At 43.5% G+C, this 23,052-nt stretch overlaps 1 protein-coding gene across 3 annotated transcripts in view; it reads right to left on the minus strand.

Moving 5' to 3' along the window:
• Slc14a2 (solute carrier family 14 member 2) overlaps positions 1-23,052 on the minus strand; it is a 420,990-nt gene that overhangs the window by 79,701 nt on the left and 318,237 nt on the right. The window lies entirely within an intron of this gene.

A 23,052-nucleotide genomic window follows, 5' to 3' on the forward strand; every position in this document is an offset into this window, starting at 1 on the left:
AGGAAGATGTGTGTATACACGTACATGGGAGGCTGCCCTGATCAAGGGTTTGCAGTTTACTAAAATCTTTGTATTTACTTTTATGCATAACTGACATATTTAAAGGCACTGCTCCAGGGTTTTACTGTTATTAATATTTTTATTTTGGGGGGATTGTTGCCTCTCCCCACTAGCTCACATTGACTCACACTGATGGCCCAAGTTATGCTCGTGTTTAGTTTTGGTTCTAGAGTGTCGGATCTTCAGTTGTTTGGCAATTCAGGTACCAGGGGGTCCCTTTGGCCCTGTTAGGTTGGAAAGAAGATCTGGGGTGTCTGATATATGGTGAGCAATGACTTCCAGGAATATCTTTCCTTTATTGCTCTGTGCCTAGTCTTACAAGGAATAGCACAGTGATGTTTCAGACCCCAGAGACGGAAAGTTCATAGCTCACATATGAGAGAGTTAGGATTTGGGTTCTGCTCTGTTGGACTTGAACTTTCTGAGCTTCCTTGGCTTCATCAGGCTGCAGTGCTTCTCCCCCTTGTCAGAGACAGAGGAGCAGGCCTGGGTAAAGTGCTGCTCCTGTTGTTCTCAAATGCCTATTTCTTTTGGCTACGCAAGACTTCAGAGTTGGGAGGAGTACAATATGGTGTGTTTTGTCTGGGATGCAGAGCTCAGGGGTCTAGATGCCTGCCTGCTAGTCTTGGGTCTCTAGGAGTATGCTTGGCACCCAGGAGGGAAACAAACTTCCTATATCTACTTCCCAAGATATACACTGGGAACAGTGTGTCCAGGTTCTTATGGAAGTTGTGTTTTTATGGTGCTCAACCTCCCGCTGGAATGGAGATTGGCTCCATCTGATACCCTGGTGTGCAGTGTTGGCAGCAATGGCATCAGAATATAGACTTACAGTTTGGGGCAGGGGGAGGCTGAAAAATCATCTAGTGTAACCTTCTCATTTTACATGATAAACAAATGGAATCGGAAAATCTAAATGCCTGCTCCAAATTGCCACGAAAAAGTAAAAATGGAATCGCTGGGCAAATTCCTTTTGGTCAGCAATCCTCCCCCAGGATACAAGGGAGGCCTTCTATACAGACTGTTCTTGACCCCAGTGATCACCGTCCATTGATTACTGCCACTCACCAAGGAAATGGAGACATTGGACTCTGTTTCTGCATCATCTGGCTATGATGGGCTGCTGCAAAGATTAAAAACAAATGACTTCTTGTGGACCCAGAGACTGCATCCTTCTCTGTACCTTTTAGGGCCTGATACTTGTGGTGGCAGTTGGGCTAGCCTAGACCATAGTTGTGAAAGTGGTAACAGAACTTTGGTGGCAAAGGTTCCCAGCAGCCTTTATCTTCAGGTGTCTTTGCCTAGACACAATGGGCTGTCAGCACTGCAGCTGTCTGTTAAGGTGAGGAAGATCCATCAGGTCGATAGCCCACGGCCTGGCCTCCTAAGTGTGCTCTGAGCAGCCCCTGGGAGCTTGTTAAGACCAGGTAGTCTCAGCTCCTGCTGAATGAGTTCTGCTTTTCTGCAGGACTGAAAGGGCAGGTATCTGCCCCTATAATTGGAGAAGCAACTTCAGGTGTTACCACTGTCATGGGGTTTTATATATCAAAAAGGTAAGGAGAGAGTGTGAACTACTTAACTCAAAATACACTTTCAGTGAGATGAGAATCAGGATCTTAGTGCTTGATACCTGGTCTTCAGGTCTGTGAGGTTAGGGTGGGAGTCGGGAGAGTTCTGGGCAGTTTGAGAGTTCAGGCTCTGGAGCTTGATTGTGGGTCATTTATATCAGCTCTATGACCTTAGTGGGGTAAAGACCTTGGGCAACGTGCTACAGTTTTCTTATCTACAGAATGGTGATAACAGTAGTACTAATCACCACATCATAGGATTGTTGGTAGGATGAATTTGTTTAATTCATGTTTAGTCCTTAACACAGAGCCTTAGCATATTGTAAGCACTTGATCCATGTCAGCTCTTACTCTGGTCACTTTCCATGCCTGAAGCTGCCCCTGGCAGCTGGGCTGGAGATGTTGCCAGTTGCAGGACTTGACATTCTTGCTGCAGGGACCCCTGCATTGGTAGGTAGCATGTGGATCCCACTACTTACATATACCCTTGTATTAGAGGTGCCTGGACTTTAGATCTCTAGTATGCCAAGACATGGGGAAGGAGGTCATCATTTGACTTCCTGTGAGGCAAACTGTACACACACACACACACACACACACACACACACACGAACTCCTCCTGCAATTGCCCATGTCCTGTGGTGGTTTCCAGAAAGCAAAAGCAATTCACCTCCAGGGACTCCTCACTTTATTCTGCTTGAAAAACAACATGCAATAGTTTTATGGTATAAATTATGATCCAGAAGAGCCCTCACCTTCTTTAGAATAGGCCATTTCATAGCTGAGGGACAGAGTGAGTCTGAGCCTGTGAGTTCATGCAAAAACTATGCAGTCAGCAGCTCTGATCTGAGGCAAAGAGCTGCTGCCCACAGTGAGGTCTCCATCTCACTTACCCAGGGAGGTGGTACGCTCTGGTGGAAAGAACCAAGCTAGGATTCAGGAGCCCTGGATTTGCAATTTGCTGGGCCTTGGGCAAGTTGTATTCTCTCTCTCTGTCTCTTTCTCTCTCCCTCCCTCCCTTCTTCCCTTCCTCTCTCTCCTTGATCCCAAAGGTACAAAAAAGGGGGAAAAGAGTGGGGAGAAAGGGCGGAAGCTTCATGTCTGCCAAGGACTGCTGGAGTCTCACGGGCTCTGAAACTAATCATCCTGTAGTTAAACTGGTCACACTACGATGTTCACCAACTTGGGAGCAGAATCACCGACACCACCTTTTCTGAGAAAAGTCAACCTTGACAAAGTCTGGCCGCACTGGGGCCTGAGCAGCTTTTGTATCCAGACACCGAAATCTGCACCCTCTTCAGAATTCCCCACTTTTTTACAGCCCCTCCTACCTCACTACTCTGCCCCACCTTGCCACCTCCCCCCGCTGCAGCAAGTTAACCAAATTCTCTCTTCGTGGACAGTTCAATGGAAAGTTAGTCTGAAATGACAGTATATCATATTTCATGAATTTAATAGGGTTTTCATGATTTTACAAAGTGCCTCCACCAGACATTCGCAGCTGGAGGCGGCTCAGCGGGAGGCTGAGGCCCTGCATCTGGGTTTTTCAACTCTTGCCAAAATCCATTGAATTTGATCCGGAATGACTATGAATCTTTGGAATGTACAGTCCCTTTCTCTTGCCTTATCCAAATAAAAAAAGGGGAGGGGGAGAGGGGGTGGGGGAAAAGTCCTATGAGAATTCCATATGGAAACACTAAACGTGCATTATAAAGGATTTCCTATAAACAAAATCATGGTCAGAGATGTTGGCCCCTTCACCATGTTAAAAACAAAGGGCCCTTGTACGTGTGTTTGTGTGCACTTTAAAACATATACATATATTCACTTGCAGGACCCTTGCAGTCCCCTCATCTTTCTAGCTAATTCTTTCCCTTTGCATCTCACCAACCCCCCAAACCAGCCCAAACTCCTAACAAGAGCAAACTTTAATCGTTCTGCACAGTAAATCCCTTACAAATAAATATCCAGAGCAACTTCAAACGTACTTAATTGGAAGCACATGGGAAGAGCTCCACAGTCCTGGCCGAGGCTGTGGAGTTGTAATTTAATGTTATGATCTGCCATAAATATGTGCCATAATGAGAGGAGTTTGGGTTTCCCTTCTGTGTATCAGAAGATTGCAGGTTCGAGTTTTTTCACATTCTTTTTTTTTCTTTTTCCGCTCTGCTTTTGTTCACTCATCAAACTTCACATTTAACACCCCCCCACCTTCCAACCCCAAACAAAAAAGGACAACCACAATCCAAACAGACCTTCCCCTTCCTTTAACCTCTTGCCCGCAACTCCCTTGCATGACTGTCCTGTCTTTCCCTTTGCTGTAAAAGAATTATGGTTTAGGGTTTAGAGGGTTTTTAAAAAAATGTGTTCAATCACCAGAATGGGAGAAACGAGGCTAAACCACCTCTGGGTTCTCTAATGGTTTTATCTGAGAATTATAGTTGGAATGGCTTGGCAGGATCTGTGAGAGGACATGAAGTCCCTCCCCGCCTCCACCTCTGTTGTCTTCAAAGCTGTGAGATTCATGGGTGCCCACCTTGTCCTCAGAGAGCACCCAGAGGGGTGCATCAGTAATACGCTCTGGCAACTGAGCTTTACTCTCAGCTCCCAAGACAGGAAGTCTCTCACAGGTCCGATGGAAGTCACTTAACTGAGGACTATTTCTCCCCATTACATCTTCAGGTGACGGAAGACATTTGTACTTAGTTGCCCTCCTTCACAATGACTTTGTTGGAGGGATGCCTCCAGCCACATAAGTAGGAGAAATCCTTTCTGGTTTTAAAAGAAGAGAACTCAATGACAGATTCCTTGTCCATAGAATTTCAGGCTTGGGAGAGAATGCAGAGGCCATCCAGTCCCACTGTTCTGGAAGAGCTGGCGTCTGTAACCTGTTCCTGAGTGGCTGACTTCCAGCTTTGGCTCAATGCCCTCCAGAAATCAGGAGCCCATCGTACCTCCTGCTAGTTCACTATTTCAGGCAACATTAAGAGAGATCTGTTACTCTACTGAGTCTAGATTCTCATACTGTTATTTACTCTTTCAGGTCTCTCTTCTCTTCTCTGAAGCTACACAGAAGAATCCAAACGCATCTTTTAATGATGACCTTTCCATTGTCATATCCATTTCAGCATGTCTTATTCAGGATTTAAAATGAACCGACCTAACATTTCCACTCAACAACCCTCTCTATTCAACATGTGCCTAGACCCCTCAGCAGGACCTTGGGCTTTGCTTGCTCCAGAAAATCAGGACAGTTGTGCTGTGGTTCTTACTTCCACAATAGCTATGAGGGTTGCAATGAGATAAAAAGGTTCTTTCCCTCTGCACATTTTTCTTTAGCACCACATGGTATCAGCACAGTGGTGACTGGAAACTTCCTCACATAGCTTCTCATCTTTGGTATCTTCACCTGAATTTTCTAGCTGAATGGTCCTTGGACAGTCACCTCATATTCCTTGGAGATTTGTTTCTTCATCTGGAAAATCAACTGGAGAAAGTGATTTCCAAGATCCCTTTTGGTTCAACAGCCTCACAAGGGCAGGTATTGACTCAGTGAGAGCCAGGCCCTGAAGGCTTCTGTAGCTCAGACCCAATGGCTCTGTCCATACTCATTTATCTATTGGTGCAGATAGAGAACTTGCCTGGAGGAGCAGGCACAGCTCTTGCCACCTAGGAACCTATGTTCAGATTCATGAGATATGAAATAGAATCAGAAGGACAGTGGGTAAGACGTTTTATAACTACGTACTCAAAGGGTATCCTGAAAGGGGGCTCCCAACTTCAGTGTTAACACACTGCGGAGACTAACATGTGATATGTTGCAGATCATGTGCCATTAGTGATAGTTAAGTTACTGAGCTGTGAGTGCATAAGTAAAATAAATAAAACCATATATATTTCCCCCATAACAGCATCATTTTTACTCATGCACATTCCCTCAGAGGCTTTTAAACTGGTAAAGAAAAGTGCAAAGTAATAGTTGGAATTTTATCTCCATTGTTTCTCATAACCTGTGACTTTCCCTCCAATTCTCACCTGGACCTGGGAGTGGGTGGAAAGTGGGAGTCTATTTGGCTTACAAGTAGCAGTAATCAAAAGTAGCAAATTACTGACACACATGTTTGTGGGTTGAAGGATGGAGGAAAGAGACCTGTAATCCCTGTTGGAAGACTAGGCCGCAAAAGGCCAACGGGCTTGCACTATGCCAGGGCATGGGAGAGGGCTAGCATGTATAACCTGCTCCAAGTCACCCATGTGGTGTCTTGTGTTTTTGCAGTATCTTGTAATTCTGCTTCTATTCTTGTTCCTTTATAGAATATATTCCCTCCAGCAGCCAGAAAATACAAATTAGATCATATGACTCCCATGCTGTGGACCCTTCAATCATTTTCTGAACATTGAGAAGGAAACCTCAATCAGTGCCAAAGACGTCAAGATTTTTAAAAAAGTGGCTTCTAGTTATCTCTCCTAACTCCTCTTTTTTTGTGCTCTAGTTCTTAGCCATACCAGCATCCTCCATATTCCTTGGACAAGGCAGGGACCCTCCTGCCTCAGGGCTTTTCACTGGCAATGCCCAGATAATTGATTGGTTCCTCCACTTCCCCGAGGTCTCCTCAAGGTGGCTTTCCCTGACCACTTCACCTAGAGTAGCACTCTTGCCTCACAGCACTCACCCCCTGCCCACAGTGTATTAGATGTTTTTTTGGCATGTTTGTTTATTGTCTGTCTCTGTCACAGGAGGACAGGGAATTTTGTTTTCTTAGACTTTATATTTGCCACATGTTCAATGGCAGACTGGGATAGCCTTGCAGGGAAACCCTGGATCTCAGATAAATGCCGGGCAGAGGAAGGTCACATGGAGCAGTTGCTCAGAGAGGTCAATAAGACCATCTCCCTGGATGACTCCTGAGTGAGGGGAAGAAGAAGATGACTCCTCCTCCATTGAGGAGGGCCTGGGGTGGCAGGGTGTTGGGGTCATCTGACTGGGAGACAATTTGGTGGTCTCAGAGCTCCGAGCAGAGCTGTTCACTGGTCTCAGATCTCCGAGCAGAGAAAGCTGGATTGACTTCCTACATAAAAAGGAAATTCCAGAAAAGTTTCTAGAACCTCAGCTTGTAACCTCTGTGGCATAGGAAATCACAATCTTGGAATGTTAAAGCCAAAATGATCCTCATTCTTCGTTCAGCCAATATTTATTGAGTACCTACTATGTGCTCTTTTGGTCACTAGAAATGCATAAGGTTTAAGAAAAGGTGAAAACTCTCGTCTCTGTGGAACTTTATTCTAAACAGGAGAGACAAACATCAAAGTATGTAAATAAATCATATGATTTGCTATGAAGGCTATGAAGGAAATCATAGAAAGGAAGGGATTATGCCTTTAAATAGTGTGCCAGGAAGCATCTCACTGAAAGGTATCACGTGGCTGAGAATTGAGTGTCATGGAAGTAGCAATAAGACCAGGCTGGCTGAAGTCTGGTGTGAGGGGCTGACAGCAGAAGTTTTGGAGAGGTGGGCGGGGGTTGGACTCAAGGAGACATGGGAAGCTATTGGAAGGTGGTGGATGACACAATTTAATGCATACTCGTAATCCCCACTGGCCCTTTTGTTCTAACAATCAGGAGACGATCTAGAGGCTAAATGACTTGTTCAGAGCCTTTCGTGGCAGGTCTAGTCTTCATTCTGTCCATCTCCCATAAGGGCCTGCTATTTTTGATCTCAATATCCTAGCATTTAACGCTTCCCCAGAACATTTTCATAAACACTGTCCCGTTTTACTCAGAAGACTGCTGTCTGGTTTTCAGTGTCAGGTGATAGAAGCATCCACTAATTTAGAGATTAGCGGATTTGTTATAGGTTACACATAACTAGAACTGGAACCTGTAACTTTTCAGGCCTGGGCCACTGCTCTGAAGTTGCAGGCTGTCCTTTCAAGAATGCAGGCTCCTGTGTGGCAGCTGGACTCCTTGACCCATCATGAGGTACAAATCTGCAGCCTGTGCATTCACACTTAGTTACTGAATTAGCCTGCTTCTGCGAGCTCCTGCAAAATCTGGTAGTGGCATGGTGGAGCAGCTGTCCTGGAGGAGGGCTGTCCTGGTGCTGAATTGCTGTGTGATGCATGGCAACAAAGAGGGAGACCGGGAGCAGAGGGGAAAGTACAGCTGGATTGTCATCAGCTGCCTTCAGCCTTATGTGTGGTGACAGCTCTGAAGTGTGTGTGCTCATCAATAAGAGTGGGTGCAGTAGCCTCAAGGCACCAAGTGAGGAGGGGCAAATCTGGCCGCTTTTTAATCTGGTCTACAGCCCAGTACCATCTCCACCTGACATTGTGAAAATGCGCACCATTTAGAAATCACTGTCGTGAACAAACTTCAAACAATTCACATGATGACTGTGTTAGTCTGTCTCTGTGTACCTCTGAGTTTATGAGTTTAGCCTGCCTGAATTATTTCAATACAGTAGCACACAGTTAGTTCAGCTCAGACGAGGCACACAGGGTGGCATGTCAAAGACTTCAGATGCAACCAAGAATCAAAACTACCTCAGGAATAATTTTTAAAAAATATCTTGAATATACACTGGGTTAAATAAACATGTGACTCTAGATGCTTCTTTTTATAATTTTTAATATGACCATTTGAAAATTTAAATCTACAATCCACAGGTGATGGTACATGCTTATAATTTTAGTATTTTGGGAGACTGAGGCAGGAGAATTCCAGATGTAAGTCCAGCCTGGGCAATTTGGTGGCTTACCAAAATTCTGTCTTGGAATCAAATGTAAACTGCACTGTGGCTTGCATTTAATGGGGCGCTAGGTCTGGTTTGTGAGAGCCATTTACATGACCTTCTTTCACACTTCTCCGTCTAGTGAGGGAGGTTGGGACTGTGAAGTCAACCATCGTGGAAGTTTATACACCAGGGAAATTGGTGAGTGATACAAAGTAGAGCTTTTTGAAATTTAAATTTTAATTATTTTTTGACAATTGGTTTCCCAGCACACTATGCCTCACAATATTTTTCATATCTATTCTAGATGTTTTTGGTCCTAAGATTTCTTTTCTGGCTAGGCAGCTTGAAGTGTGGCAGTTCTGGGTATTTTTCTATGTTTTTATTTTATTTAAAAAATTTTTTTTTGGTGCTGGGGATCTAACTCATGACCTTACGCTTGGCAGACAGGCACTTACGCTGCTGAGCTAAATTCCTAGCCCCTCTATTTTTTTTTATTAGTACATGATTACAATATATAGTGATTATATTCATCATGGGGTGTTGGTTTATGTTCCTCTGTGTCTTTCTTCTAGAGCCTATGTTATACCATTCATTTATTCACAAAAGTCACTGTGTAAGTGTTAGGTACAAGATGCTATTTTAGGTCATGGAAATGTAAGGGAATAAACCACAATCCTGCTCTTGGGGCACTGAGGAGCGAGTAAGCATCTGTAATAGAAGTTGAGGTGCACTTTGGCAGCGTGAAGTAGGGCCCACTGAGTAGCATGGCTTGTAGTGCTTGGACAATGATGAGAAACAGCGGCAGGAAAGACTTCCAAGAGGAAAGGCTATTTGATCTGGGCCTTTAAGGATGAATAGGAGTTTGTCAGGAGAAAAACTGGGGAAGATCATTTCAGATGGAATGGGGTTGCTAAATGGCTGGAGATGCCACCGTCTGAAAGGTGAGAAATGCATTTTGGATCACAATGGGGAAGGCTCTGTAAAACACGTTAAAAAGACAGGCACAAATGTCTTTTCTCTCCTTCCTGCTCGCATTCCCCAATGTTTCTTTCTTATAAAGATGCATTGGTGTTAGTAGAGCATCATATACAAAGGGCCAGGGCTTCACCCAGGAAACAAAGTGTTGGTGCCAGAACATCACCATCTTCTGGATGGTGAGATCCGACTGGATGTGGACAGATGGGCACAGAGATGCCAAGTATGGAATGGAGTCGCCAATCTCGCAGTGTTCCTAACAGGACAGGGAGGTTGAAGTTTCCTAGGTGTGTCTCTCTGCAGATGCCATGTGAAGATGAAATAAGATGGCTGCCCGTGGACACCAGTGTCTCAGGATGGGAGGGCCAGGGGAAGTCACACACAAGGACCTCACGGCACAGACTGGTGGGATGAGCACCTGGTCAGACGGTTTGCCATGTGGCCTGGGGACATCATCCTTCCTCTGGACTTCAGTGTCCTTATCTCTAAAAGGTCCAAGTTGGACTAAATTCTATGTTTTGATATTTGTTAGGTTTATTGATTATTTTATGTTTCCTACATGATAAGCATATGCCTGGGATATTTCCTATTTCTCATAAAATAAACTCTAAATAAATAAACTAATTTTGTAAAATGGGATGACTTTGGTTCCTATTATAAATCATGAAACATAGAAAAAGAAAAAAAGAAGCATTGTTTTTAGTGCACTTTAAAACCCTGCTCTGCTAAAACTCAAAATGCAAAATGTCTCTCTCACTTGTGTATGCTTTAGCATCTCTGGCTCAATATCATTTCCTTCCTAACTTGTCAGGGCAGTTGCAGTCCCTTGTGAGATCTGCCACTCCGCACTGGATGTTGGAGCCGTGACTCTGCTCCTGGGACTGGCAGCCTGTGTTTATCTATTAGGTGGGAATATGATTGTTATCTTCCCTCATAAAGATTTTTTTGAAGATCAAAATGGGCAGCACATGATAGGAGTTGAAGGGTTTCACAAATGACCAGAGGGGATGGGACTGAGGGGCACCGATACGTCTTGCACTCTATACCCCTCAGTGAGCACTTGTTGATAGCTTGTCATGACAATTGCACCAGCAGCGTTCTGTACAAACTCTTTTGCTAACATACATGTAAGCAGGAGATAATGAGCTTAACATGCTTAGTTAAAAAAAAAAAAAAAAGAAAGGCATGGGGCAGTGGATAGACATCATACTAGCTGATTTTAAATACTTCAGGGTCTATCAGGTGGCCAGAGAGTTGATCTGAAGCACCTCAAGTCTGAGGATGGAAGGAAGCTGCAGCCATGTGGAAGGAAGCAGGAAAGCGATACGTAGGTCTAATATAGGAGAGCAGTTTCTAAAAGTAGCAGTCCCTACAAGCCAGGGGCTGTGAGTACAAAGACCCCCGCAGGCACCCAGCAAAGGCCTGAGGACAGGAGAGTAACTCAATAGCTGAGCACACGGTGGGGAGATGAGGGCAGCTTCTCTTCCCTCCTTGGGGCTCTGGCCTCATCGCCTTTCTACCAGGTCAAAGGAAGAGAGTACCTCTTAGCAAGTGTCCTGCAGAGCAGCAGAGCCCCCTTCCTGGCTGGTTTGCTTGCTTATTCCCTCTGCTGTCTTCAATCCTCCTCTGGCTTTTTTTTTTTTCTGCCTGAAATTATGTTTGTTTCTCTCAACCTAAAAGTTGATCCTTTGTCCATTGTCTCCTTTCAATTACAATCTTATTTCCTCTCTCCTCTGTGCCATGTTTGAAGGAAGCCTTTGCTCTCTGCACGTTTTCTCTGCTCCCAACACTGCATTCGCAGACAACTGTGTGTGTGTTACCCCTGCTGGTTCTTTGCCCTGGAGGTCTGGTCACAGGCCTATTTTCTCTGTTGATATTCCTTGTGTCTCTTGATTTTGTGGAGTCACAAAAAAATAGCGTGTGTATGAATTTAGCATTCCCTGAGTGCTCAGTCTGAATCTTAACTTTGGGCCTCACTAGTTTTGTGACCTTGAACAATTTCATAATCCTCCCTTGCATTACTTTTCTCATCTGTAAAGTGTGTGTGTGGTGTAGTCCGAAAATGGATTGTGAAGAAAGATGGATCTCAAAGCAGAACAGCTTTTGAATGGGCACAGGAGACAGGGAAGAGCCTTCTAAGTAGGGGAAGGGAAGAATATTTTGTTTGTTTGTTTGAGGAATGGATCAGGAGGCTTGGCCTGCAGGCTAGAGAGACTTCGGATGGAATAAATGAACCACATCCTGTAAGATCTGCCTCTTGCCCTGGCCGCTCCCAAAAGACTAGGGTTTCAGTTCTACAAGGGCTGAGTCTTTCATTAAGTATTTCACAGCTACCCTCCTCCACAGAATGCATATTCCTGGAAGGCAGGTCCTCTTTCCCCCTCTTTTTATGTTATTCATGGCCACAGATATCTCCTGGGAGAGTGTGGCCCATTCATATCCTGATGGATGTTGAACTTCATTGTGGATACACTCCTGTAACTCCCAGGAGTGCATTCCTTATTTATTTATTTTACTCTAGATTTCTGTCATTTTAGGGAGTCCTCTATTACCTGCTTTAACATCTTGGTCTGGGAAATATGGTGGGGCTAACAGATGGGCAATTATATTTAGCATCTTTTGCACTTAAGGCTCTGGAGTTGTAAAAGATGAGGAAAGAGGCCCATTAGTCGTTAGTGATACCTTTGGGAGAAGCTATGCAAAGCACACTGGCTTTAAAACATGTTCACAGATTCTTTAATACTCCTTCCCCCAACAGGTGGGAGTCCAAATTTCCTCCTCTTGTTTATGGGGCAACATAGGGAAGCTTGCTGCTTACAAATAGTGATACTGGGTAACTTTGATGCTAGCTCAGAAGACAATAGCACTTCTCTGGTTCTCTGTAGATTTAGAGAAGCTTTTGGAGCCCCCAGTCACCACGTGTATTGGCCAAATATTTTATTTTCTGTATTTTGATGTTTTGACACGTGAGGCCTTGCTGTCACGAAGGCTGTCTCTCTCAAAGTTAACTAATTCCTAGAGGTAGTAAACAACTCATTTGCAAGCATGCCATTCCCTTACAAACCAACTTGTCCAGAGCTCACCACTCTAGCTACCTCCTGGCCAGAGGAGGCTTTGTACCAGTCACTAAGGGCGCCCTCTATGTCTGAACCCACTGAAATTATTCAGACTACCAATCCTAAGGCTGTATCCTTTGCCTCTCCAGATAGATACAGTGAAAGCTCCTGTCCATATCCAGTTCACCTCCTACCCAGCCTTAGTGCTCCTGGTTCTTCTTTTGGCTCCCTGCAGGGTGGAAATGTCCTACTTTGCTTGGATTCTGTAAATGTAACAATCTTTGCAAGGACAATTGTTTCCTGGTCCACTGAAGGTGAATGAAACACCCCTGAATAGCGAAACACCATATTTTAAAGTGCCATGTAAAAGTCTTTCTGGAGTGAGCGCATAGAGATGCCATGAAGAGCAGGAAGATGATCAGGAAGCTTCATGGTCACAGTGTTCTCAACTAAGTTTGAAGGAACCTTCACGAAGACCCCTGCTCCTGCCAGTCAACCCCCAGAACTAGGAGAGATATCATAGTAAAAGCACAATGGTTTTTCCTCGACACGAGGTTTCGATAGTATGTTGTATAGCCATAAGTATCTGAAACAGGAGAGATGATCAAAGTGAGCGTTCTGCTGATTTAATTTCTATTTTTTTGACTGTCAAATAGCAGTTTATGCCTAAAATTTGAAATCCTTCCAATTTTAGTGAGAAGTTGTAGACTGCCCCAACCCTCAACCCAGGGCACCAGTAATATCCCTTTTGTATGACTTGGTACAATGCCTAAAAGAAAACATCTAAAACTATTTAGAAATATTTCTAAGGGCACCAGGATGAAACTCAGAGCTCAGCATGGCCAATCAGGAAAAAAAAAGTTGGGGAAGGAAAAAAAAAAAAAAGAAAACAAGACAAACTAGGCTTTCAGAGAAAATTGAGGATCTGGAGAGCCTTCACCTCTTTTGATTTATATTTAAACATTTCTTGAGATTGAAGTCTTGATTAGCCCAGTTCTCTCAAGTTCTGCCTCAGCTCTGATTTATGGGAAGGCCAGTCCAGAGCAAAATGAAAGCAAAATGAGGTATTCTTTAAAATTACCTTGGTGCACTTGAAGGAAGGCACAAGTGCTTACGTGGAGATTAAAAAGGAAGTGATGAGAGGAACTTCTCAGCCCTCCATCTGTGGGTGGAGTAGGGAGGGAGCCCTGAAGGACGGATGCAATCTTCATAGGTGAATCCCTGCAGGACTCTGAATTTGACTGGGCTCCCCGTAGACTGAGCTGTCTATCAAAGGGTGAATCTGAAGCTTGGGCTGACATTTTGATTTAGTGGCCTTTTCATCACTGGCTAGACGGGAGGAAGTTTTAACGTAGAGAGAGTGGCAGGGGTGTTGAGGGAGTGGGCTGGCTGCCACTGGATTATAAGAGTAGAATCGGACTCACTGTGGCTCAGAGGCTGAACTGTCCCCAGTTCCAGGCAAGGGAATCACCTGATCCGGGTTCTCATGGGCAAGAAACTCATGGGCTAAGAAGCTGGGCTCATTATGAACATACAGTCTCTTCTTGACCTTACCAAGGACACTCAAGATCAATAATAAATGACCCCAGAATCACTTTCAAGACCTGTGTGGACCCCTCATTAGTCCATCCTTCTCAGGGCAGGTGTTGTACACATCCCAAGACTTGAGGATTGGCCAAGGAGTGGGCCATGGAGTAGCTCAGACACATGGTCTGGGATATTCACATGTGTGTGTACAAGGCTCCTAAAGTCAATGTTTCTTCTCAACAATGAGGAAAGGGAGAGGTATAGGCCAGAGCCCTTCAGTTTTGCTTCAGAAAGCTGAGCATTTTGAGAATTTGAAATTCATACTAGAACTTCCAGGTTGATATAAATGTGTATTTGTCTGTGAAAGACAAGGGAGCATATTGTATTTGACATTTGTAGCCTTGATTTATAACTTTTGCATATCTAGCCATATGGCATGTGTGAGCCTTCATATCTACTCATGCCCTGGGCCCGAGGATCTTAGGAGAGGTTCTGTACAAAGGGCAGAAATAGAGTGTGTCGCTAATCTATTGTGTCACCTGCAGGAAGTTCAGCTTCCCTCCAGCCTTCTCCCTTGAGGGTAAGATGGCATGTGTAGCATGGTATTGTTTTCAACTTTAGCTTTCCTCCCCGACCTCCTCGGGCCAAGGGTCAGTAATGGCACCCTATGGAGAAGAGTCCTAAAGATCTATGGAACATTCTGGGCCCAATCTGCTGTCTATTCTACCTCTCAGCACTGTTCTCTTCCCTTTCATGAACTCTCTGTGGTAGTAAATCTCCTTTTACTGCTTGTCCATGCTCATCCCCCACTCCAGTATTCATGTGCACATGCATGTGTGCATACATACGCCACATATCTGGGCTCACATATATGTGCATATGTTCTTGTGAGTGAACAGTTCCCTTCTTCTCAGTTTGATCAAGGCATTTATTCTGTCTTGAATACTATTTTCTCTCCTTTCCACTCATCCAAAATAAACTTCTTAGATGTTTTGTTTCTCCATTATTTAATTCATTTAATGACTAATACTGATACTCTGGCATGTACCAAGCCCCGAGTTACAGCCATGAAGACATATTTTTTCTACTTCAATTCAGTTTTATTTTTCTAATTTCAACTTCATATAACATCATTACTACTAAATTTTAACAATACTACTAAAATTTTAACTTTGCTCTCCAAACTTTCCGAGTTGTAGATTTTGTTTCTAAAACTAGATGATGTATGATGAGGCAGAAGCTCTCTGTGGACCACTTTCATATTTCACTCATTGGCCAGCAGAGTTTAATGGCATAAAGTTGACACTTAGCAAATACCCATTGATTAAGTGATAGGCAGATTAATAGAGGGATCAATTGACTTGTTGCCAATCCCTCTCCATGTAAGGGAGTTTCTAAAAAGCATGGGTGGTCTGGGTTTTACTCTTCTCTGTCAGTTTTTATCTTCCCATTGAATTATTTCTAATCTATTTTGCATCTATCATGCTTGGATTTATTTCTACTTCTTTGAGCATATTGATATTTTGGCCTGAATTCTTACTATGAGTGATTTATCTATTATAAATTTAAGGTTTTATTTGTAATTCATAACAAATTACTCCTATAGACAAGCATTTGTTGAAACAAATAGGCTCAACTATTTATTATTTCTTATTATTTCCATATGACATTTAGTTTGCTTTTCCAACATCTTTTCTTGTGGGCCTAGAATCCTTGTTTCTATTTCTTTTCTGTTAAGAAATAGATTGCAGAGGAACAGTGAATCTCAAAAGCATGGGCCCTGGGCCAGTACCATCACACTCCTCTGGACATTTGCTAGAAAAGCAGATATCAGGATCTGGCTTGCATCTCTAGTTGAACAAGTCCTCCAGGTAACTCTGATGCACGTTAAAGTTTGAGTACCTATGAAAGAACTATGAGATATGAAAGAACTATGAGCTGCCATGTAGATCTAGAATTTTGGCTCTGGTTTTATTATTAAAATGTTGTGGGACTAATTCTCAGTCTTAGCTTCCTGGTGATAATTTTTCTGCCTTTGTGTCTTGGGGATAAAGATGGTCTATTCTTTCACTATTTTTTCCTTTTGATGGGTGACATAGTGACAATGACAGTGCTACTTCAGAACATTGTTCTCATAATTGAATAATTAATTGCATACACACTATTACAGGATTCCTCCTAACCATTTAGAATTAAAGGAGCTCATTATTTTATATTGGATTGTGAAATCTAAATATCTTGGTATTTATACTGTATAGTTTACAGCCCCGGGGGGGGGGGAAGTATACACACTTGTGCACACAGTGCATTTGAAGTACCCAAGTAAATGGTACATTTGGTGGATAGTAAAGTTAGAAGGGGAAACAGCTTCTCAGGACTGCAGTGGTTAGATGTAGGAGGTGCTGTATCAAAGCTGGGTTTTGACTTGGAAACTACACATAGGCTATGGAGAGGTGAACAGTAGGCTCAGTCAGTCTTTTGTGGTCAGTCTGGGTAGGTAAATTGGAGGGTTGAGTATGTTAACTAAAATGGAGCTGCAGATCGGAGACAGCGACTATACCAAGTACCAGGAATGGGGTATATTTGGGGAAATAAGGTCAAAATCTTGAGAGTCTTACCAGTGGCAAGAGAATCAGGACACCCTGTAAGACGAAAGTAGTACTGGATGTCATTGGTCATGTTTTCAATCTCTCCAGGGTTATCGGGGGCATCTCATTACATGATTTCAGGAAGAAGAAAGAGTGAGACCTGAACCCTTGGAATTTATCTTGGAAAGTATTTGGTGGAGCCCATATAAATTTACAGATGTTAATTAACTTCTAACAGTGTTAAAGACTAGGCTAAATACAATGTTTCAGATGCATCAGAGGGAAGAAAGCAAGTTCATCGAAGCAGTGATTCTCAGTCATGGCTGCATTTTAAAAATCATGGGGAGCTTTAAAAAACTCAGTATCTGGGTTCTACCCCAGAGGTTTAATTTAATTGGCCTAGGGTAGGGTCTTTAAATGGTGATGTTTCAAAAAAGAGGAGATTTTCATAGGTACCCAGGACTGTGAACCACTTCCCCTGAGAATCCAGAGATACCACTGTGGGTATCACACACACATGGCTGCCTCTGTTTGCCCCAGTGAAGAAATGCTTCTGTTATTTGAGGTATCAGCTGTCTCTAATTTCTAATGGCTCTTCAAATAATTGGAGCAGGTTGCCGTGGACTTGGCAGCCATGCATGATCTTGGTTTTCATATTAAAAATATGGGCCCAGAGAAAGAAAACATAAGCTGTGTGGCTCCCCAGTGGAGGAATGAAATAACTCTTGGTGCTGCATCTGAAGACTTCTATATGATGCCCAGCAAGGAGACTGAAACCGCAAATCAGGACTGGAACTATAAAAACATTCCTTGATTTCTTAGAATTTTATAACTATTACAAGTTTATTTTTCATGCTGTCCTTCTATAGCTCCAATGCAGCCTACTAAATCTTTGGATTTATGAAAGGATCACAGGCTTGTTGTCAGGACCTGGAAGGGTCCTGGAAGGGTTTTATGGCATTGTGTCTAAAGGCCAGCGTGGGTCTGTTTTCCACAGGAGAGCGGGACTGAGGAAGGAAGGCAGCAAGGGCAGCCAGCTCTTGTGACTCAATTGTTTTAAAAAGTGAAACCAACCCAATACCCAGCAGGGAGAATTTATTAAATATTTACTGTACTGACCTGTCTGTGTCTTGTCTGGCCTTCATTCCTTAAAGGTTGGGTATCCCTGAGTGTGTGATTTATTCATCTAATGCTCCACTTTTTCCTCTATAGAATAAGAGTTTTCAGGAAATGCCTCAGTGGCAGAGAAGAGCGTGACCCTGTTGAAGGGATACTTTTGATGACATATCATTTTTCCTAAGTCTTCAGGTTTATCTTAAAACTTGATATACTTCATGCATCCATATGTTCATTTGCTCCTTTGTTCATGTTCATCACAATTTTATCAAGTGCCTGCTATGTGCATGCCACTGCGTTAGGCACTGGAGACTCAAAACACAATAATGAAAAGGCTCTGATCTCACTTTGTCTCTATTGCCATGGAGGGAGTCACAACAAACTCCACGATTCATCTGTGTTTGTTTAACATAGACACAAGAAAGCAGTATTACAACTTCAGGCTCCTTAATGCTCGCGCCCCTGCTCCACAGGCTTGGTGGCTGTTAAGTGATGAGAACAGGAGCAAGTATACGGTCTAGGTCCACCCAGCCACCATGGACTGTGCTGTCAAAGGCACCTGGCCGCACTGAGAGCACCAAGCACAAGAGTGTTGCAGCTCAAACAACACGATGGAAGTCACCCTGCTTGAGGACTCCAATATACTTTCCAAGGGTAAGAAGTAGCTATATTTTTATGAGTTTTACCCTTCCAAGTTAACCATGACTGTGTACCAATGGATCCCATACCTACTAGCTGTGCTTTTCTTACTCCTGTGTTACTCTCAGAGATTGGAATTCTGGCATATATCATAGGTAGAGTTAGAATAGGGTGTTTTAAGATCTGCCACTTGGGTTGAATATGATCCAACAGTTTCTTTCCAAGGTGAGTTGGGGAATCTGCAGCCAGGGTCTTCAAGAACATGTTAGATGTCATGAAATTTTAGAGCCCAAGTAGGTAAGTGATGTATCTCATAAGGAATGGAGCTGGGATGAAGACAGGGTTGTGTTTTTTCTACATACTCTTCTGGTAAGGGACACTAAACACCATGCCAATCCTTCACCAGCTGGTCCCCCTCAACAGTAAACATTTGCTAAAGGATGAAAGATTCTTTTTCCTGCTTATCTGGAACAAATTGATGCAGTTCCAATTCTTTCTTCATTTTTGACAACTCTGAAATTTAGTACAGAAAAGAATAATGAGAAAGAGTCAAAGAATTTTTTGGTCTTAAAAGCGATTGCCAGGCTCTTAGCCTAAGTCTCTTGATGAAGAGTGGAGGTGTGTACTGCTGAGGAGGCTGAAGGGGGAGGTTCATTTGATCCTAGGAGTTGGAGATCAGGTTGGGCAACTTAGCAATACTCTGTTTCAAACAAAAACAAAGTCACACACACACACACACACACACACACACACACACACACACACGGCAAAAGCAGCAAAGGTGGGAGATGGGTAGGTGGTAAATGGAAGATTGATGGCCAGGCATACACTTGTAATCCTAGCTACTCTAGAGGCTAAGGCAGAAACCTGGCAAGTTTGAAGGCAGTAAGGATAACTTCTCAAGAAAATCCCCCAAACAAAACAAAACAAAACAGAAACAAACAAAACCTCCCAAAATTTAGCAAAATGGGGCATGCCTATAATCCCAGCATTAGGAAGCTAATATAACAAGGACTATAAATCGAGCCCAAATGGGCAACTCAGCAGTTTTTTAAGACTTTATCTCAAAATAAAAAGGTCTGGGGATACAGCTCAGCAAAGGTCCTAGATTCAATCCCCAGTGCTAATAAAAGGAGTATGGGTGACCTGGAGGTCTAAAAGCTTGGGGGCAACACAGATAGTCAGTGATATTTGGGAAGAGTCTCAAGGATGCCTGACTTCTTTCCAGGGGCTCTGTCTCCCACTGTCTTTTGGAGTCAGTACTGGTATGTGCCTGCACTCTTGCAAGTAGATTATTTAATGAGATGAACAATTTTACTATAATGGCATGAGTATTTCATAGTGAATCAGGTCCATTGTCACTACTGCTTACCTAATTACTCACATGTAGCCAGCCAGGGTGAACTTTCCCCTTGAAATCCCTATTTCATAGAATATTGATTTCCCAGATATATTGTTCTGAGATGGCTATTGCCAGCCACGATGAGATAGGAAATCCGGATTAAATACACCTTGAGTTGCCTTTTATAGCATCCAATCCCTAAATCTTGGATTTTACTTTGTGAGGAGGAATCGCCTAGTGAATTCTAAGGGGGTAAGAAATACAGAATCAGTAGATTAATGACTCACTTAGACCAGAGTAAAAGGGTTGGTTCAAGGTGGAAAGATGATTTTTATTTCATGTAGGGAAGTATTTGATGGCATTTACAGGCTAGTGGTATGGAACCAGTGGAAAAAGATTGGATTTAGATAGGAAGAGGGCACTATATTTTCTTAGACTGGAGGTAACGGTGGGCCAAGATAGAGATAAATAAAAGGCTGAAATTCTATGTTGAGAAGAAGTAGAGATAAGCAGAGTGGGTCATGTGGGGAGTGACTGAAAGCTGATGTGCTCCTAGTCAGTGACACATCAGCAGTGCAGTTTAAGTTGGAATCAGGGAAATGGGAAAGGGCAATACTTCACCCCATTCCCACCAGCCCTAATTTAAATCTTCTTTAGTCTCCTCGAAGTACTCTCAGCCTTACAGGGGCAGATAGATTAATGAGGCAAATACATGTAACACACCACTCATGATAAATTCCTTTTCTTTGGCTGCACCCAGCATTTGCCATCAATCCCACAGCATGCAGATCTACAGTCCTGCGCTGTTCTCATGGTGTCTGTGTCCCACCGCTAACTGCTGTGCACCTCTGCCTCTGTGGGATAGGTTCTGTGGTGCTACAGGGACAATCTTCCAAGTTGAATTGGATTCAAAAAAGCAAGATCTAGTTCTTGCTCATAAAGAATACCTGTCATGGTCTGTGGGTGGGTGGCTACTGGTCTCTGGTCAGCATTGTCATTCAGGGACTCAGGCTGACAAAATTTGAACAACCTTCTTGAATGTTGCTGGTGCTTATGCCACAGATTAAAGAATGCTCTGGTAATTACCTGCTTTGACTTGGATAGGACGTGATGCTTTTGCTCAGAACTCATTGGCCAGAGCCATTTTCATGGCTCTGCCTATCATGATGAGCTGTATAACTCTACTATGGAGGTGACCCATAGTTGTTTTTTTAGCAACACAAATGACCATTGTACTCCTCCAGCCAGACAGCATGTGCCATGCTGGCCATAAAGCTCATGAGGCAGACAAAGTGAAGCATGAAGATGGCAGTGATCACAAAGAATCACTTAACAAGACAGCAAAGGCGAGGCTGATCATCACTGGGCACTGATGTTGCCTTTTTGAATCTCTTGTGCCCACAGTGTCTCTTGGAATTGGAAGCTGGGAGATTTTAGGGCTAGAAAAGAGAATCATGACAGTACAACATCTTGCTGATTTGATTACAGGGAATTTGAGCATAAGAATCTGGGAAAGAACAGCCCAGGTGAAGCCTATGGTGCATTCTCCAATGTAGGACTCATGCAGTCTGTAAAGGACCATGGCTGCTCTTGTCTACATAGTCAGGCTCCTCTCCTGAAAGATTCGGATCTGGGTCTGCTGTTCATGAAATTATCTGCCCAAGCCTAGTGAGCAGTACTAAACTTTTTCTAGGCCCCTTCTTGAGATCATTTTTACTCGAATCTAACAACTCCTCATGAAGTAGCTGGCAAATGTGGAGGCCCAGAGAGGCTGGTGCCTTACTGGAGGGAAGTGGCTAATGACCAGGAATTCTGTCTCCCTTGCATTCCCCAGGGTGCCGCTGACTAATCCCTGGACACAGGTCAACTTTTTCAGAAACAGAGCAAAAGCAGCTCCAACCTTCTGTTGGGTCACTCTGACTCTTTTTCAGTTTTTAAGGCATTTCAGTCATTGAATGAAAGGGACAGGCTTCCCACTGTTCAAGGACAATAACTCAAAATGAACAGACAGATCTGGGCTATCCAATGGGCTTGCTCTCTAGCAGCCAGGGTCCCTTTAAGACCAAAAACTTGGAGGCAGAGAGGTCAAATGCAGGCCAGTGGAAGTTTCCACACTCTGCGTGTCTGGGCCAGTGTCTCTGCCTATCTCTGCTTGGAAGGGTGGGCCCTGTTCCCGAAGGCTGGAGATTTATGAGTTCAGCCTGGGAGGCAGACATTGACCTCCCTTCTCAGCAGGAGCAAGTGGGTGTCTCTAATGATAAACAGAATTAGGGAGAAGAGACAGAGATGTGCCCTCAGCTGTATAGGGCTCACTCCCTGGCCCTTTCTTGTCCTCGTGATTTGCACATGTCAGTGCATAAGTACATATAGTATATGCTCATGGGTTTAGCTGTAAAATGAGACACGGAGATAGAGTATATTGCTTCTAGATCTTCTCGAATCATCAGCTCCAATAAATCACAGATTCCCACTGACATAGGACTGTGCCTTAAAGTGTGGATGTGCATGCATGCATATGCAAACACACACACACGCACACGCACACACACACACACACACACACACATTTTAAAATCTCCAATCTTGCCTTATAATCATTACCAATGCTTCCCGTTAATCTGACTTCTGAGCAAAGCTGGAAGTAGTGTCAGCCTGCACTGCCCTGCTCTTATCTGCTAGTGGAGATACTATCTACCCAGGCCTCAATATTTCCCTTCAGTACACTGAGATACTGAGAAGCAGAGTTGTAAGTGTTGAAGACCCACATGGGGATTAAACAGGAGTCAGAGACCCCAGCTGGTTGATACCCTAATCGGAAGAGGGACATTTCCAAGGAAGGAGGCTTGTGACAGGGACATGATGTGTATGTATGCGGTGCATATGTGTTGGGGTGACAGGAGGGAGAGAGTGGCCAATAACTTTCTATTTAGAAGCTTTTAAGTACTCTTGTGTCTTAAGGAGTTTGGCTAAGGTCCTGTGCATATGGCAGAATTATCACACTTTTTTCCATGGCAGGTATATCATGGTTAAGAACACAGCCTCTGGATTCAGATTGTCTGAATCCAAATCAAATGCCTGCTACTTCTAGCTGTATCAATGGGGCAGATTCTTGACTTCAATGAGTCTCAGGTGCCTTGCCTATAAAATGGGCACGATCAGAGAAATAACATTACAGAACTGGGACTTCTGAGTGCCTAGCACAGGTCAGGAGATTTGATGTTACTATGATGATTCCTTAGTTTTTTTATTTGTACTGGTATTTGAGTTAGTCCCTATTTGCACTTCATTGCCTAAAACAGCATGTAAACTACCTAGAAAACTTCTTGCTTTGGCAACACAAGTGATCCATACCTGTCTTGTTTTTTAGGAAGTAGTACACAATGGTCCACTACTCTGCCATTAAAACAAAACACATCTGTATCTGACACTCCGGTGCCTCATGGCTTT

This window comes from Cavia porcellus, unplaced genomic scaffold (genome assembly GCF_034190915.1).
Source record: "Cavia porcellus strain 051 isolate PalLab524CR breed Dunkin Hartley unplaced genomic scaffold, mCavPor4.1 scaffold_20, whole genome shotgun sequence".
Lineage (NCBI taxonomy): Eukaryota > Metazoa > Chordata > Mammalia > Rodentia > Caviidae > Cavia > Cavia porcellus.